Source organism: Bidens hawaiensis, unplaced genomic scaffold (assembly GCF_021521415.1).
Source record: "Bidens hawaiensis isolate Kalapana, Puna unplaced genomic scaffold, B.hawaiensis_p1.1 tig00025010_1, whole genome shotgun sequence".
NCBI classification, from domain to species: Eukaryota; Viridiplantae; Streptophyta; class Magnoliopsida; order Asterales; family Asteraceae; genus Bidens; species Bidens hawaiensis.
Window position 1 is genome coordinate 299,613 of NW_027493974.1, and position 16,300 is coordinate 315,912.

The 16,300-nt window shown below is 34.8% G+C and overlaps 2 pseudogenes; both read right to left on the reverse strand.

Annotated features, from left to right (window-relative positions):
• Positions 1-1,330: 1,330 nt before the first annotated feature.
• On the reverse strand, positions 1,331-12,506 carry LOC143570569 (wall-associated receptor kinase 1-like; annotated as a pseudogene).
• Positions 12,507-13,059: 553 nt separating this feature from the next.
• Positions 13,060-16,056, reverse strand: LOC143570592 (wall-associated receptor kinase 5 pseudogene; annotated as a pseudogene).
• Between the last annotated feature and the right edge of the window lie 244 nt (positions 16,057-16,300).

Sequence of the window (16,300 nt, forward strand, 5' to 3'; positions counted from 1 at the left end):
ATATACACTTTTATTCAGAGCAATCTAGTCTGATTCTCACGCCGGAGGGTGGTCACAAGGAGGAACCCCCCCCCCCTTCTCAGTGACGAGCTCACGGTCTGTTTTGCAGGTCAAGAAGAACAACCATCTTTGCCGGACCTAACCCTCGTGAGAAACATCTACTTAACCCTAAGATTATCCGTAATCTGCTGGGGTCACTTAGTGTTTCTTCAACGACTCAATTACTAAGAAAATATAAGCTGAAGTTTCGGACCCTATATTTAAGCGGTCCTAATCTTTTGGACTTTGTTGATCACAGCCTTAGTATAATCAATTTCTAGTCCAAAAACAGGACACACAAAATTTCTTTGTTCTAGGATTCAATTACTTCTAAAATATATCACCTCTTCCCTTGGTACAATGAAAATGCCAAAAACTAGACCGAAGGCTAAACAAATATAAGCATAAACACACATAATAAATGAGTCAAACTAGCATAGCTTACAAGACATTAACTGGTGTGGGGGCATTAACAAACTCATCTTTGCACACTTAGCAACCATTAACCACAGTAAACCCTTCTTAACCTAATAATCATAAGTTCACAATCGTCACAAGACATGTTTCCATAGCCTAATGCTCGTATTGGGACTCAACACGTGCCCGTCCAATTACTTTCACTTTCCAAACCATTACCCACGTTTAATTTTATAGAACTATATAAAAAAAATAGTTTATTCTCTTTTAAATTATATACACACATACGTATATTAATTTATAAAAACGTTATTGAATAAATATTCTCACCGTGCCAATTACTACCTCGTTCTATTGGGAATTCATTTTGCTTAATCAACGTGTTTCGTCATCTATAACGGACCAATCCATTCTTTTATCACGCCATACCCTCTTGTCAACTCAAGGTCAACACCTAGACACCTAGTAATCTGCTATTGCCAAGCAACCGTCGCAGCTACCTGAAGAGCCACTTTGATAAATCCTTAGGATTGTTCTCCTCTTTACTAGCACTATAGCATAGTGTCAAGAAAGATTGCATCCAACAAGCAAGGTGTTATTCGTTCATTCTGTCCATATTCGGTGGGCTTTAGGTTCTTTGTTCTTTATCCACAACATTGCCTGCATATAAGAGAAGACCGAAACTGTTTGATTCACCTAACTTAAAAAGAGTGTTTTTAACAACAAACAAATGATACCACCATCTCAGATTCACCTTTTGTTTCACACTCTCAAACCGTGTGAATTGTGAGCTTAAATTTTTTAAAAAAAGAAAGAGGGTTGAAAGTTGTGTTTAACATATATACAAGGCAATAATTTTACATCATCATTGTTTTACAAGACGAACAGTAAATGCAATATTTTACATGTATAAAATCACAACACACTTACAAGTATTATACTTGGGGTCTATAATTATAAATGCAAGTAAGGTGATACATTTTAATATGAAGTAGCATAATCACAAAATAGGATGCAAAAGGCCCAATCATTTCTGTCACAATTAACGTGGAGTTTGCACATGGAGCATCATGTCTTTCATTCCCAGAGTGCTTGAACTACATTGTCCAAAAGTATCGCTATTACCAAAAAGAGGAATGCTATGAAGGTCATGTTCTTCACTTTCAATCATTAAGCTACTTGCTTCGGTGTAGTTTTCTTCATTGATCCAAGGATACAGTTTGCTAGATTTCGTCAATGTTTCAAGCTCATTGGCCACTTCTTTCATGCTAGGCCTGCTCCCACCTACTTGGTTAAGGCATTTACAAACTAGGTCACACGCGGTTCTTAACTGCTCATCAGGTGCTTCCTTTACCACTTGACGGTCAAGAATCTCACTCAATCGATTCTCCGTTTTTGCCTTTAGAAAATATGTAGCAAGATTTGTGTCATATATAAACCTCTTTCTGGGTCAATAGGTTTTTTTCCTGCTAAGATTTCTGCGAGAACCACTCCGAAGCTATAGACATCACTCTTACCTGTTAGTTGACCTGCATGGAAATATTCTGGATCCAAGTATCCAATGGTCCCTTGAACTAGCGTGGTGACTTGATCATGACCCAATGGGACTAACCTTGAAGCACCAAAATCTGCTTCATCCAACAAGATGTTAGTAGATTTCACATCTCTATGTATGATGGGCATTTTAGCATCAGTGTGAAGATAAGCAAGCGCACCCGCTGATTCATGGGCTATCCTCATACGATTGCCCCAAGACAATCTCCCGTTACCACCTTTTCTGTTATGAATATGCCGGTGAAGAGTATCATTAGCAACAAATTCGTAAGCTAGCATTGGGACATCAGTTTCTAGACAACATCCTATTAATTGCACCACGTTTGGGTGATTAACCTTTGCTAGAATTACCATTTCATTTATAAATTGATCCCTTAGTTCTTGGTCCAATCTTTGAGACTTCTTGATTACTACTATACGCTTATCTAGTAGTGTTCCCTTATACACGGTGCCATTACCTCCTTTTCCAAGAATATAATTACTTTCAGCATAATTGTCGGTCGCTTCTTCTAACTCTTCCACTTGTAAAATTTTCACGACATTGCGACCTGTTGTTCTTAGTTTATCTTCTAATATTACACCCCCATTTTTCTCAAATAGTGTCTCTCTTTGCTTAATTTTCTTTTTTTGCTTGACCATTGAGTGCACCATTAATAATCCAAATAGTAATGTGACGAAACCAAGCCCCAAACCTGATTGTGTTTAGAAAGTGTACGAAATAGTTAACCCATCAAACATGTTAATAAAGGTGCTACACTAAGCCAAATTGCTTGAATTTGGTAAATATTTGAGGCTAAGGGGATGATGAGATCAAACAATATTTAGTCTTAGGTGTATTAAGGGGGTGTTTAAGATTCCTTATTCTACCTCCTTATAACTTTTCATTAAGTTAATAAGTTACAACATTGTAACTTATGAAACTTTTCCTCTCACAATATAAGTAATCCCAAACACCTTATTACTTTTCAATAAGTTTATAAGTTATAAGTTGGTGAAAATAAGCAATCCCAAACACCCCCTAAGTTATTTAAGTCACAAAGACTTCATTAAGTGTGTTTATATAATTGTGGATGAATAGGTTTAACATATCAAGGTAGGCAAGTAGCCAAAAGTTTAAAACCTGCGAAACTTTTTTTATAAGGATTTGCATGCGTAGGTTCTTCCATTCGCTAGCCGTATCTCACACACACGGCTGTGACTCACATCCCCTAGTTGTCGTTCGGTTCTTCCATTCGCTTAGTTTAGTTGGTTAGTTTTTCTATCTAGATGACGGGTGCTTTTTTTTTGTCATCTTCGTTATAAACTAGAGAAGAAGGCAGTTCACTACATTTTTGTAGGGTGCGAATAGGAGAGAAAAGGATAGTTTTGTTGTGACCCGGCTACAGTCCAAGAATATTGTGTTATGTATCTAATAAAGTATCTAGTACAATAATTGCTTATGTTACATAAATTACGTACTAGACTACCAACACTCTTCGATTTCAAGAAACGTGCGAGCCATGAATGAGAGAAAGCTTTATTCGTCTCCTCACCTTTTCCATATCAATTTATGTTTCCGTGATGATTGATTCGTGTCTGAACCATTAGAAGGTAAACGATATATTTAACCTTGAACTTGATCCATGAAATCACATCAAATGATCTCGAAATCATCAATCTATATCAAGTTAATCATCAACTCATCCAAAACAAACAGATTTGGATCTTCAATACGAATAAATTTTTGACTAGAGCTTAATTGGTTTTAACCTTGAGCGTAATTGGGTTTTGGAATTCAATCAAGTGTAATTGGTTTTTAACCTTGAGCGTGATTCGCGTAGGTAACATACGATAAACAATTATTATACAGTAACTCACCCCATATTTTATAACTTTTATTTAAATTCTAAATGAGTTATTTAGATCGGGTCTTATATTGGTTCTACCTCTTATCATTTGCGTTTATGTCAATTAGAACATAAAATAATATGTTAACCTTTGTTGAAAATTCAAGCATGCATCATTTACCATTTTTTTAAAGTTCTTTCAAACAGAAATAAGACATACGAATACCTAACGATAAGTGAAGCACGTTGACCGGTTTACATCTACAACCATCTTTAGTCTTTGCATCACCGACATACCCTCCTTTACATTTTCATGTGTAATTCCCGACACAAGTCCCATGACATGGAAATCTCTTCACATCACTACATTCGTTGATATCTATAATGTTGAAATAATGGTTGGTTACATCAGTTTTATATCTTTTTAATTTATAAAGCTTATGCTTATTTTTCTAATATTTTGTTTTTATTTCGGTGTGTGGCTGGTGAGTTTCATTCGGTTTTGGGCCTGGAGATGTGGTCTCTTTCTTGATAGCAGTCTAGGTGTTTTTGGGCCTGGCCTACAAGCTTCTTGGAGTTGTTGGACCGACCTACACTTTCTATTATATATTCAAGGAAGGGTTTACGTTTATTACACACTTTCTGCCGACACAACACACAAAAAAACCTTTGTGGTAAAACTCTCTGTTCAGGATTCACAGCTCAATCTTGTTCTTGTTTGTATGTTGAGATTTTGTTTAATCTGTTAATCAATTGCTCGTGTAGTGTTTTTTGGATATTGCAAAGAACAGATTGCTTGGATTTGTAATTTTGAATCTATTTGAAAGTAATAAGAATCTGGTTTAAGTTTTTGACATGGTGTCAAGAGTTCTGATCGATTGTTAATTGATGTGATTCGGGTTCTTCCGCTGGTAGATCTGTGTTCTAGGGTTTTTTTCATCTTGGAACCCTAATTTCTTGTTCGTGTTGCTGTAACTCTCTGAAAGCTATCCATATTCTGAGATTGAAGAAGTGAAGGTGATTCATATCGTTGGCTTGCTAAAATCCTGGTGAGATCTTTCCATATCATTTATTTTCTGTTGGCAATAGGCCTTGTTGATATTGGGCTAGTTGGACCAGTTAATTTGTGACTCTGTGTGCGTGATTGCTTGCACGTTTGTTTGTTTCTTGTTTGATATATGGGTGATTCGGGTAGCTCTAATGTTACTGAGATTAGCAAGCTGGATGCTAGCGATCCCTTGCACCTTCATGCAAGTGATTCTAGCACCTTAACAGTGGTGAATATTAAATTGAAAGGAACAGAGAATTACACTATGGGCAAATGCTATGCTACTTGCCCTACAAGTTAAGAATAAAATCGGGTTTATTGATGGATCTTGTAAGAGATCAACTGAAAATGAAATTCTTGCAAAACAATGGGATAAGTGTAATTCTGTGGTCCTTTCATGGATTCTCAATTCTGTTTCTGATGAGTTGTACCTAGGTCAAGTCTTTTCCAAAGTTGCTTTAGATGTGTGGGTTGAATTAAAAGAAACATATGATAAGGTTGATGGTTCTGCTGTGTTTAGTTTATATGAAAAGATAAATTCTGTTAATCAAAATGGTAGTACTGTATCAGATTATTATCATAGACTTAACACTATGTGGAAACAATTTGATGCTATGGTTCAATTGCCCTCTTGTAGTTGCAACACATCAGAAAGATTTAATGATTTTAATCATTTGATAAAACTTATACAGTTTCTGATGGGTCTTGATGATGTATATCAGTCTGTTAGAATGACTTTGCTAACTAAAGATCCTTTACCTACTATTAAAACTGCTTTCTCAATTGTGTCTAGGGAGGAGTCCCATAGGAACTGTAGTGGAACTATAAAAAATCAAACCCAAAATATGGGGTTCTTTTCTAAAAATAACGTCTTTTGAGTCAAAAAAGAAGTTCAATAGAGGGCCCAACCCTAACCTTAAGTGCACTCATTGCAATAAAGTTGGGCACACTGTTGAAAGATGTTTTGAAATTGTTGGATACCCCTGGGACCAAGGTCAAAAGGGGGTCAATCATATAATCAATCTAATAAACATGTTGCGTCTAATAATGTTGTTCAACATAATTCTGGTCAAACTGTGTGTAGTTCAGGAACTTCTCTTACTCCTGATCAAGTGTCTAAACTGTTGAGTCTGTTGAATGAAAAAACAGGAGAAGGAACTTCAGGTTCTCATGTAGGAGGCAAACCTCTTGGCTCTTTTTCTGCTAGTAATTTCACTGATAGAGTTTTCTGTTTTGCTAGTAGCTTTCCATCCTTAAGTAATTCTGGATGGATTGTAGATTCAGGTGCCAATCAGCACATGGTAAAATATGATAAAAATGTTTTTGATCAGATAGATGTCTCTGAACTTAATGTAACAGTAAAGCATCCTAATGGTTCAGATGCTATAGTGTCTAAAATTGGTAGTATAAAATTAAGTGAAACCGTTATTTTAACTGATGTGCTTGTGGTTCCTAAGTATCATGTGAATCTGTTGTCTGTTCATAAACTTTCTAAGTATAGTAAAATTAAAGTAATCTTTGATGAAAATAATTGTTATCTTCTGGATTTACTCACAAGGAGAGTCTTGGTGACTGGTAATCAAGTTGATGGTCTTTATTTATGTGGTGATGGGTCTAGTTCTTTTAAGGTGTGCTTAAGTAATTTTGATACTTTAAATATGTGGCATACTAGGCTAGGACATCCTTCTGATAATGTTTTAAATGTCTTACAAACTGATTTGAAGTTTAACTTTCAAAAACATGATTATCCATGTGAAGTTTTCCATATGGCTAAACAACATAGGGAGCCGTTTCCTTTAAGTGATCATCAATCTAAACATGTCGGTGACATTATACATGTGGATGTATGGGGTCCATATAGAGTTAAAAGTAAGGAAGGCTATAGATTTTTTCTAACTATAGTTGATGATTACACAAAAGCTATTTGGATTTTTTTAATGAAAAACAAAGATGAAGTTTTCTTTAATATTGAGAGTGTTTTCAATTTGTTAAAAAACCAGTTTGATAGGAAAATTAAGGTTGTCAGAAGTGATATTAGGCCTGAGTTTGTTAATAATCAAATTCAAAGCTTGTTTAGAGACAAAGGTGTCATTCATCATACCACATGTACTTACACTCCACAACAAAATGGTGTTGTGGAGAGGAAACATAGGCATTTACTAAATGTTGCTAGATCACTCTTATTTCAAGGGAGTGTTCCCCTTTCTTTTTGGTCTGAATGTGTTCTAACTGCTGCCTAACTTATTAACAGGACACCATCCTCTGTGTTAGAAGGTAAAAGTCCCTATGAGTGTTTTTTTGGCTTTAAGCCCTCGCTAATACATTTAAGGAACTTTGGTTGCTTATGTTTTAGTACAATTTTAAATGTTCACGATAAATTTGAAAGTAGGTCTGAGAAATGTGTTTTTATAGGTTATTCTAATAAAAAAAAGGTTATAAGTTGTGGAGTTAAGATAATAAAAAAGTTTTTTTTCAAGAGATGTAAAGTTTTATGAAAATATCTTTCCTTTTAAAAATAGTGTTTCAGCAAAATCTTTTGAAAAATGTGAGTCTTTATCCGTTAACAATTTTAACTTTTTTGATATACATGATGAAGAAGTCTCCAAAATTTCCTTAAATGATGTAAATCCCAATGATGATGTGGGGGTGCACATTGATCACTCTAGTGAGGATCAGCAGCCTAGTAGCAACTCAAGGACTTCAGATGAAACTGATACTTCAAACTCTAGTAGTTCTAGAGACGGCTCTAGTGAGGTAGATCCCCCTAGAGTTGTAAATGAAAATGTCATGTCAGCTCTTCTGAGGGTATTCCTAGTCAAGCTCCTCTTAGAAAGTCTTCTAGGAGTTCTGTTTTGTCAAAAAAAACTTAGTGATTTTGTCGTGGAAGGCAAAGTTAAGTATGGCCTTGAAAAAATTGTTAATTATTCAAATTTGTCTGTTGAGAATTTTTCATTTGTTTTCAGTCTCAACAAAACTGTTGAGCCCAAAAATTACTATGAGGCCTCTAAAGATTCTAATTGGGTTAATGCCATGAATGATGAAATGAATGCTCTTTATAGAAATAACACATGGAAACTTGTTGATTTGCCTAAAGACAGAAAAACTATAGGTTGTAGGTGGGTGTATAAAATAAAATATAAGTCTAATGGTGAAATTGATAGATATAAGGCCCGCTTAGTGGCTAAAGGTTACAACCAGAAAGAAGGAATTGAATTTGATGAAACCTTCTCTCCGGTTGTTAAAATGGTAACCGTTAGGTGTGTTATAAGTCTAGCTGTTGAAAATAATTGGCCTTTGTTTCAATTAGATGTTAATAATGCTTTTTTGTATGGTGACTTACATGAAGATGTCTATATGAAATTACCTGATGGATACTTTTCAACAAATGATACTCGTGTGTGTAAACTTGTTAAGTCACTTTACGGCCTAAAGTAAGCACCACGTATGTGGAATGCTAAACTTGTTTCTGCATTATTAAAAATGGGTTTTACCCAGTCTATGTGTGATTATTCTTTGTTTATTAAGTCAGAAAAATCTGTGATGGTCATTTTACTTGTCTATGTTGATGATATAGTGGTGACTGGGAATGATGAAAATGCTATAGAAGAAGTAAAACAAATGTTAAGATCAAATTTTTTGATTAAAGATTTGGGTCTTCTTAAATATTTTTTGGGTATTGAAGTTGTGAGATCAGACAAAGGGGTTTGTTTATCTCAAAGAAAATATTGCATGGAGTTGTTTGCTGAGTATGGCATGAGTGCATGCAAACCAGTTAACACTCCTATCGAACAACATTATGTTGTTACGAATATGTGTGATAAAGATAAATCTGTTTTGACAAATATTACCGGATATCAAAAATTAATTGGAAAATTAATATATCTTTCACATACAAGACCCGATATTTGCTATGTTGTTCAGTTTTTAAGTCAGTACATGCATAAACCTTCTAACGCCCATTTGCGAGTAGGTCTAAGGTTGTTGAGGTACTTAAAAAAGGCTCCTGGGTTAGGAGTTTTATTCAAAAAGGGTGCTTCTTTTAATCTGTCTGGTTATTCTGATTTGGACTGGGCAAAGTGTCTAGATACTCGAAGATCTGTGACAGGTTTTTGTATTTTTCTTGGTGATTCTCTTGTTTCTTGGAAAAGCAAAAAACAGTTGATTGTTTCCCGGTCATCTGCGGAGGCAGAGTACAAGGCTATGTGTGCATGTACTGAAGAAGTTATTTGGATAAAAAATTTGTTGAATGAGTTAAATGTTAAAGTTGATCTTCCCGTCTCCTTACATTGTGATAATAGTGCAGCCATATCCATCGCTGCAAATCATGTTTTTCACAATCGAACAAAACATTTTGAGGTTGACTTGTTTTTCTTGCGAGAAAGATTTTCTTCCGGTATTATGAAGACGTTGTCAATAAAGTCTGACAGGCAACTGGCCGACGTGTTTACCAAAGGTCTTTCGGTAAGTCAACACGCTTTTATGTTACAGAACTTGGGATTGTTTAATGTGTTTGGATATAAAACTGAGGGGGGAGGGGGTTGTTGAAATAATGGTTGGTTACATCAGTTTTATATCTTTTTAATTTATAAAGCTTATGCTTATTTTCTAATATTTTGTTTTTATTTAGGTGTGTGGCTGGTGAGTTTCATTCGGTTTTGGGCTTGGAGATGTGGTCTCTTTCTTGATAGCAGTCTAGGTGTTTTTGGGCCTAGCCTATAAGCTTCTTGGAGTTGCTGGACCGACTTACACTTTCTATTATATATTCAAGGAAGGGTTTACGTTTATTACACACTTTCTGCCGACACATTTTTCTTAACACTCAAAAAAACCTTTGTGATTTCCAATCTTGTTCTTGTTTGTATGTTGAGATTTTGTTTAATCTGCTAATCTCAATCAATTGCTCGTGTTCTTTGGATATTGCAAAGAACAGATTGCTTGGATTTGTAATTTTGAATCTATTTGAAAGTAATAAGAATCTGTTTAAGTTTTTGACATATAATAAACAAAATAATACAAATAGGTTTACTATAAAATAACAAAATCCATGATATCAACGTACTAGTCGAATCACATGTATAATATTGGATAACAGCTAATAAAATCTTAAATCGAGTTAAGATTAAACGAGCTTAATTATATCAAAACTGCATCATATTTAATGACCAAACTCAAGTTCCATGCATTGGAAATTTTCAAGCTAATAAGTTAAGCTAGCAAAAATAAAACATATTACATAAATATTATTAAATACATATAAGTATGTTAAAAGAACAAAAAAAAATATATTAAGTCATCTTATACATGTAAACGTAATAATCATAAAAATATAAAAAGTAAAAATGTATACAACTAGTTGTTGTTTGTTTATGTTTCAATATAATTACTACTTTTTAAATTGAAGGGTTGGTGACTAATATATGAAAGACGAGTAAAACTCAATAAACCCGGATATATAAAATTACCTAACACATGTAGACTTTGAAACGACTTGAACTTGAATGTAGTTAGATTAAACAAGACAAAAACTGATCTTTATGGCTTTGTCGAACTCGACTTAGAATAGCTTTGTTGTATTTATAAGAAAAAATAAATATAAATAGTAAAAGGACCACTTTTACTATAAAACAAGAGACATGTTTAATTAATTCCATGAATATATATTATAAATGCTTTTAGATCAAAATAAAACACAAAGGGGCAACAAGCTACATCGCTAGCCCTTTTTAACAAAAGGGGTTAGTGACACCTCTTATTTATGTTATTAGTCCAACGTACTACTAATACTCAGCCATTAATATGTACTCACCATCAATTTGTTAACCCACATTAGTTTATGGGTTTTATTGATCTAAAATAAAACAAATTTCATGTTTTTCTCATCGCATATTAAATTATTTTGAACTACCATTTGATGTAAATTAATGGTTTCTAATTTACAAACATTTAAGGGTTGTTTGGTTCATTCAGATCTGAATGAATCAGGTCTGAATGAGCCTCTGTCCCATTCAGCAACAAGTCTGAATGATTCAGACCTAATTTTAACCATTCAGATGTTTTTCTGTTTGAAACCAAACAGTCTCAAATCTGAATGAATAAGATGTTTACATCTGAATGGTTCTATTCAGATGTAAACAAACAGCCCCTTAGTGCAATTGACCTATTACAATACAATTAAAACTTTGTCATGTCGCATCATGAGCAAATCAAAACTTTAGGCCGGTCAAGTCTCCTTTCATCTCTTCTTATCTTAATCCTTATTGTTATAAAAAGATACCTTCACAACCTTCACTAGTTGGTAACCCATTTCACAACTTCATTTGACACTTTCAAAGTTAAATGGAAAATTCATATTTACCTACTTGTAATTGCATTTTTTTTATCACCAAAAGAAAATTGCATTATGCATGAGGTAGAGTTCCGCACTTGTTTCTTTAGACCATGAGTAGGGGTTGCCCAAGAGAGCACCACCCATTGCCACACAATCATGTTGGCGGCGTTAAACACCATTACATGGGGACACCAAGGCCTGGCGTCCCCTAAAGTAATTACCACACATAGTCTTAATATTGTAATAAAAAGTAAATGTTCTACTCAAATTAAATGAGAATAATTAAATTATTCACTTTGTATTAAATAGATAGACATAAGCCATGCTGAATAACCTAGACAAAAGTTACTAATTTTAAGAGAAAGACAGATATAAATATGATAGACATGCATACCATGACAGCCAGGAGACAAGTATGGATTTCCTTCATAGCCTTCTTTACATGCACAGCGGTACCCACCAGCTTTCCTTACTGAATCAACACAAGTGCTATTGGACTTACAGGCAAAATCATCGGTCGTTTTGGCTTGAGCACAACTCAGATTACCAATAGCCCACTCAAGGACTATCGGCACACTTGATTGAATCCTATCTTCGACTGAAGTGTCGTTTATATCAGTTGCGGTTAAATCACTAACACCGTTAAACTTGAATACGTTCTCCTCACCAACAAAGGCATATGTACAAGGAGCAAAGGACCGTGTATCGCTCACATTTACTGAATTCACCAAGCTATCGACCCAAGCCACATAGGCGTTTATGTCTGGGGGAATGGATGCTTGACAACAACCATTTCCTGAGCACTGATCGCGTGCTACCTCGTCCGGTTTTGAGCAAAAAACCATGCAACCTGTAGACCCGGTCCTGTTATTTGATGCTGAAGTAAGCCAAGCATAATCACCACAACCGATGACTGTGAACTTATTTACTTGTGAGGAGGTGTATGGTGGCCAATACGTAAGATCGAAGGAGATATTGGTTGAAGTGTAAGAGCCATCTAGAAAAGAGCACTTCCTCGCCACTATATTGGAAGTCCGAAGAGTGGAATCGGATATCAGTGTGATCCAGCCATCATCTGCTTCAGAAAAAGAGGGCCTTGCCGGGTTTAAGGATCGTCTTTAGAACAATTTGAGTTCAAGCCAAAAGGGTATGGGACAGTCAAGTCCCCACATCGGCTTTCGCAGCCTGGCTTTGCTAGGATGGATGAGTTGATGAGGTTGTAGGTTTCATAGTTTGACGTGGTGGTAAAGGCGAACATTAGAAATACAGCCAACATTAGAACAAGGAAGTTCATGGCTGCCTCTGATTTGTGGTAGTATCTTAGAGTGGATATATCGGTGAGCAATTAGTAGGAGTTTATAGACATCACAACTTGTAGAAGATGCATATGCAATTTTCTTTCATTTTATTATTATTATTATTATTATTATTATTATTATTATTATTATTATTATTATTATTATTATTATTATCATCATCATCAAGTAAACGGTCTTTACCAACCTCTTACAAAACAAAATTATTGTAGTCGAGAAGCTTGACATGATTATTGTATTGTCTATAATTGGTTTCATACACATGTGAATATCAACTGTATTTTGTTTAATACAAAGACGCATACAACACATGTGCACATCGTTAAGTGTAACATGTAATAGGGATGAGATCAGGTACAAACAACTTGTAATGTGAGAAATGTAACAAGCATTAGAATAATTAAGTATGCTAATATATACTAGAGTGTGTTTGTGTGTGTGTGTGTGTCTTACAACCCTATCTTGATGTCTAGGTAATGTTTAATTAAAGTCAGTTCTTTTTATTCAACTACGATTGCATTAAGCATCCAGATTTTTCCACATTCTTAAGCAAATACCATAAAAGTAAAATTTGTAGCAGTAATTAGCTAGAAGGTTACAAACTTACAATGGGTGGAGAAAATGATAAGTGCTTTTTACAAATTCTTATCTTTGTTGTGAACTAAACTTTCGTCTGACTTACAAAGAGTTACGCTGTATCATCCTTTTACAAATCTTTATAAACGATGTTGTGCAATAGTTCTAAACCTTGCAAACCGAGTTTCTAAATTGGATGTTTATGTACCAGGTGAAAGGAGATTCAATTGGAATAGGCTTTTTTAGTTTTAATGTGGTCGGTTTGAGTTGGATACTTGGATTGACCATCAAACAAGTATTCCGTACATTGAAAAACGACTTTTTACTTTAGTTTCCGGTCAATGATTAACGGTCTTGTGATCGAGTTGGTAAAAAACCGAGACCTACCTAATGCAAAAGGTGAGCTCGTATATCCACCAAGACTAGAAAAGGCGGAAGGTACCGGTATTTTGTGTTTGTGCATAAGACTAGGAAGTACTGCTTGCCCTTGTGCAAACAGTTTATGTTCAACTACCTTTGGTCATGGTTTTAGCGGTTTTCAGACTCAAGGCTACATCATCGGTTTACAAGACAAATAGTAAATGAAATATCTTACAAATATAAAATCATAGCAAACATACAAGTCTTTCACTTGATCTATAAATTATACATGGATGACATAAATTCAAATATAAAAAGCACAAGAATCATGAAATAGGATATGCACAAGGCCTAGCTATTCCTTTCACTATTAACGTGGACTTTGTACTTGGGGCATCATGTCTTTCATTACTATAGTACTTGAACTATATTCTCCAAAAGTATCACTATTAGGAACAAGAGGAACGGGATAAATGCCATGTTCTTCACTTTCAATCATTAAGCTACTTGTTTCGGTGTAGTTTTCTTGCTTAATCCAAGGATGACGTTTGCAAGATTTCCTCAATGTTTCAAGCTCCATGGCCACAACTTTCATGCTAGGTCTGCTCCCACCTACTTGGTTAAGGCATCTACAAACCAAGTCACAAGCTGCTTTTAGCTGCTCATCAGTTGCTTCCTTCACTACTTGATGATCAAGAATCTCAAGCAATCGGTCTTCCTTCTTTGCCTTCAGAAAATATGTTGCAAGATTTGTATCCTGTAAACCTGTCTTTGCATCTATAGGTTTTTCTCCTGTTAAGAGTTCTGCAAGAACCACTCCGAAGCTATATACATCACTTTTATTTGTCAGATGACCTGTATGGAAGTATTCAGGATCCAGGTATCCGATGGTCCCTTGAACTAGCGTGGTGACTTGATCATGACCCAATGGGACTAACCTTGAAGCACCAAAATCTGCAATTTTTGCGGTGTAATTGTCATCCAACAATATGTTGGTAGATTTCACATCCCTATGGATTATTGACATTCTAACGTCCGTGTGAAGATAAGCAAGTGCACCGGCCGTGTGCTATCCTTAAACGAGTATCCCATGACAATCTCCCTTTTCCACCGTTCCTATGAATGTGGCTATGAAGAGTATCATTAGAAATAAATTCATATGCTAACAACGGATATCAGTTTCCAGACAACATCCCAAAAGTTGCACCACATTTTGGTGATTAATTTGTGCTAGAATTACCATTTCATTTATAAATTGATCCCTTTGTCCTTGGTCTAATCTGAGAGACTTTTTTATTGCTATTATACGCGTATCAGGTAAAGTTCCCTTGTACACAATGCCATTACCTCCTCTTCCAAGAATATTATCTTCCGCATAATTGTTGGTCGCTTCTTCTAGCTCTTTAACTTGAAAAATTTTCATGACACTAGAGCCTATGGATTTAAGTTTATCTTCCAACAGTACACCTCCATTTTGCTCATAGAATTTTTCTCTTAGCTTAGTTAGCCTTCTTTGCTTGACCAAGTACAACACTAATAATCCAATTAATAATGTGATGAAACCAAGCCCCAAACCTGTTTGTGATTAAAAGATAATACCAAGATAATCGGTAAAACATGTTAATAAAGGTTTTATACTTAGCCAAGTTGCTTGAATTTGGTAAGTATAAAGTTGTGAAGAATTCATGATGTGTGTTTTTATAATAGTGGATAAAAGTTTTGAGAGGACATCACTAAAGATTGTTTTAGTGATCTGACAAGTGAGAATTCATTATTTTGTTATGATTTAAAAGGGGAACACGCTATCTTAATATACTATTGTTATTATATTAGGTTAGGAAACTCAATGTTGTCATAGAGTTTATTGGTGATTGACTGAAGACTCACTAAGAAGAATAAACTAGTTACTTGGAGTAACTAGTGAAGAAGGTGTTCAATATATTTGACAAGTGAAGACGTGTAAAGCTAGGTACTTGGTGTCACAATTGATGAAGGTGATCACTTTTTTTGAAGAGTGAGACGATTGTACAATCGATGACACGCGTAAATGCAAGTCGTGTATTGGTGTAAATGCTTGTAATGAAAGTGTGTCATAAATGTGTGCCATTAAACATGACACGCGGGTGCATGTCATATTCAACTTATAAGTGGGGCTTCATTGACACGCATTTGCGAGTCATGTGTACCTTAATGACACACAATGCATGCTATTAAAGAATTTTTTTTCTAGCAGTATCAATAGCCCATTTGAATGATTTGTTGGCTTTAAAAAAATCGGATGCTGCACTTCTAGTATTATTTGTGTTTATGTCAATTATAAAAAAAATGATTAACATGTGTTAAAAATTCAAGCATACTTTTTTTATCATGATTTAAATTTCATAATATTAAAATAGGAATAGGAAATATATATACCTAATAATAAGTGAAGCACGTTTAATGAGTTTGTATTTGATGGTATCCGCTTACAACCATACGTAGAAGTGGCATCACCAGAATACCCTTTTTTACATTTGCATGTGTAACTCCCCTCGGTATTCTCACAATCTCCATAACATGGAAACATGTTTACATCAAGACATTCATTGATATCTATAAAATAAACCAAAGAATATGATCATGTTTATTGTTACCTCATGACTAAATCAATCATATCAATCCTAGTCTTACAAAATATTTTACTTCAATTGCTATATATTGTGTGGCTCTACTAGCATCAATTTATTAGCCCACATAAGTGTACGGGCTTTATTAATATAAAGTCATTCGATGATGTATGTATGTTGATTTTAAAAAAGCGGCGAAAGTTTTTTTTTTTTTTTTTGATATATTGGTT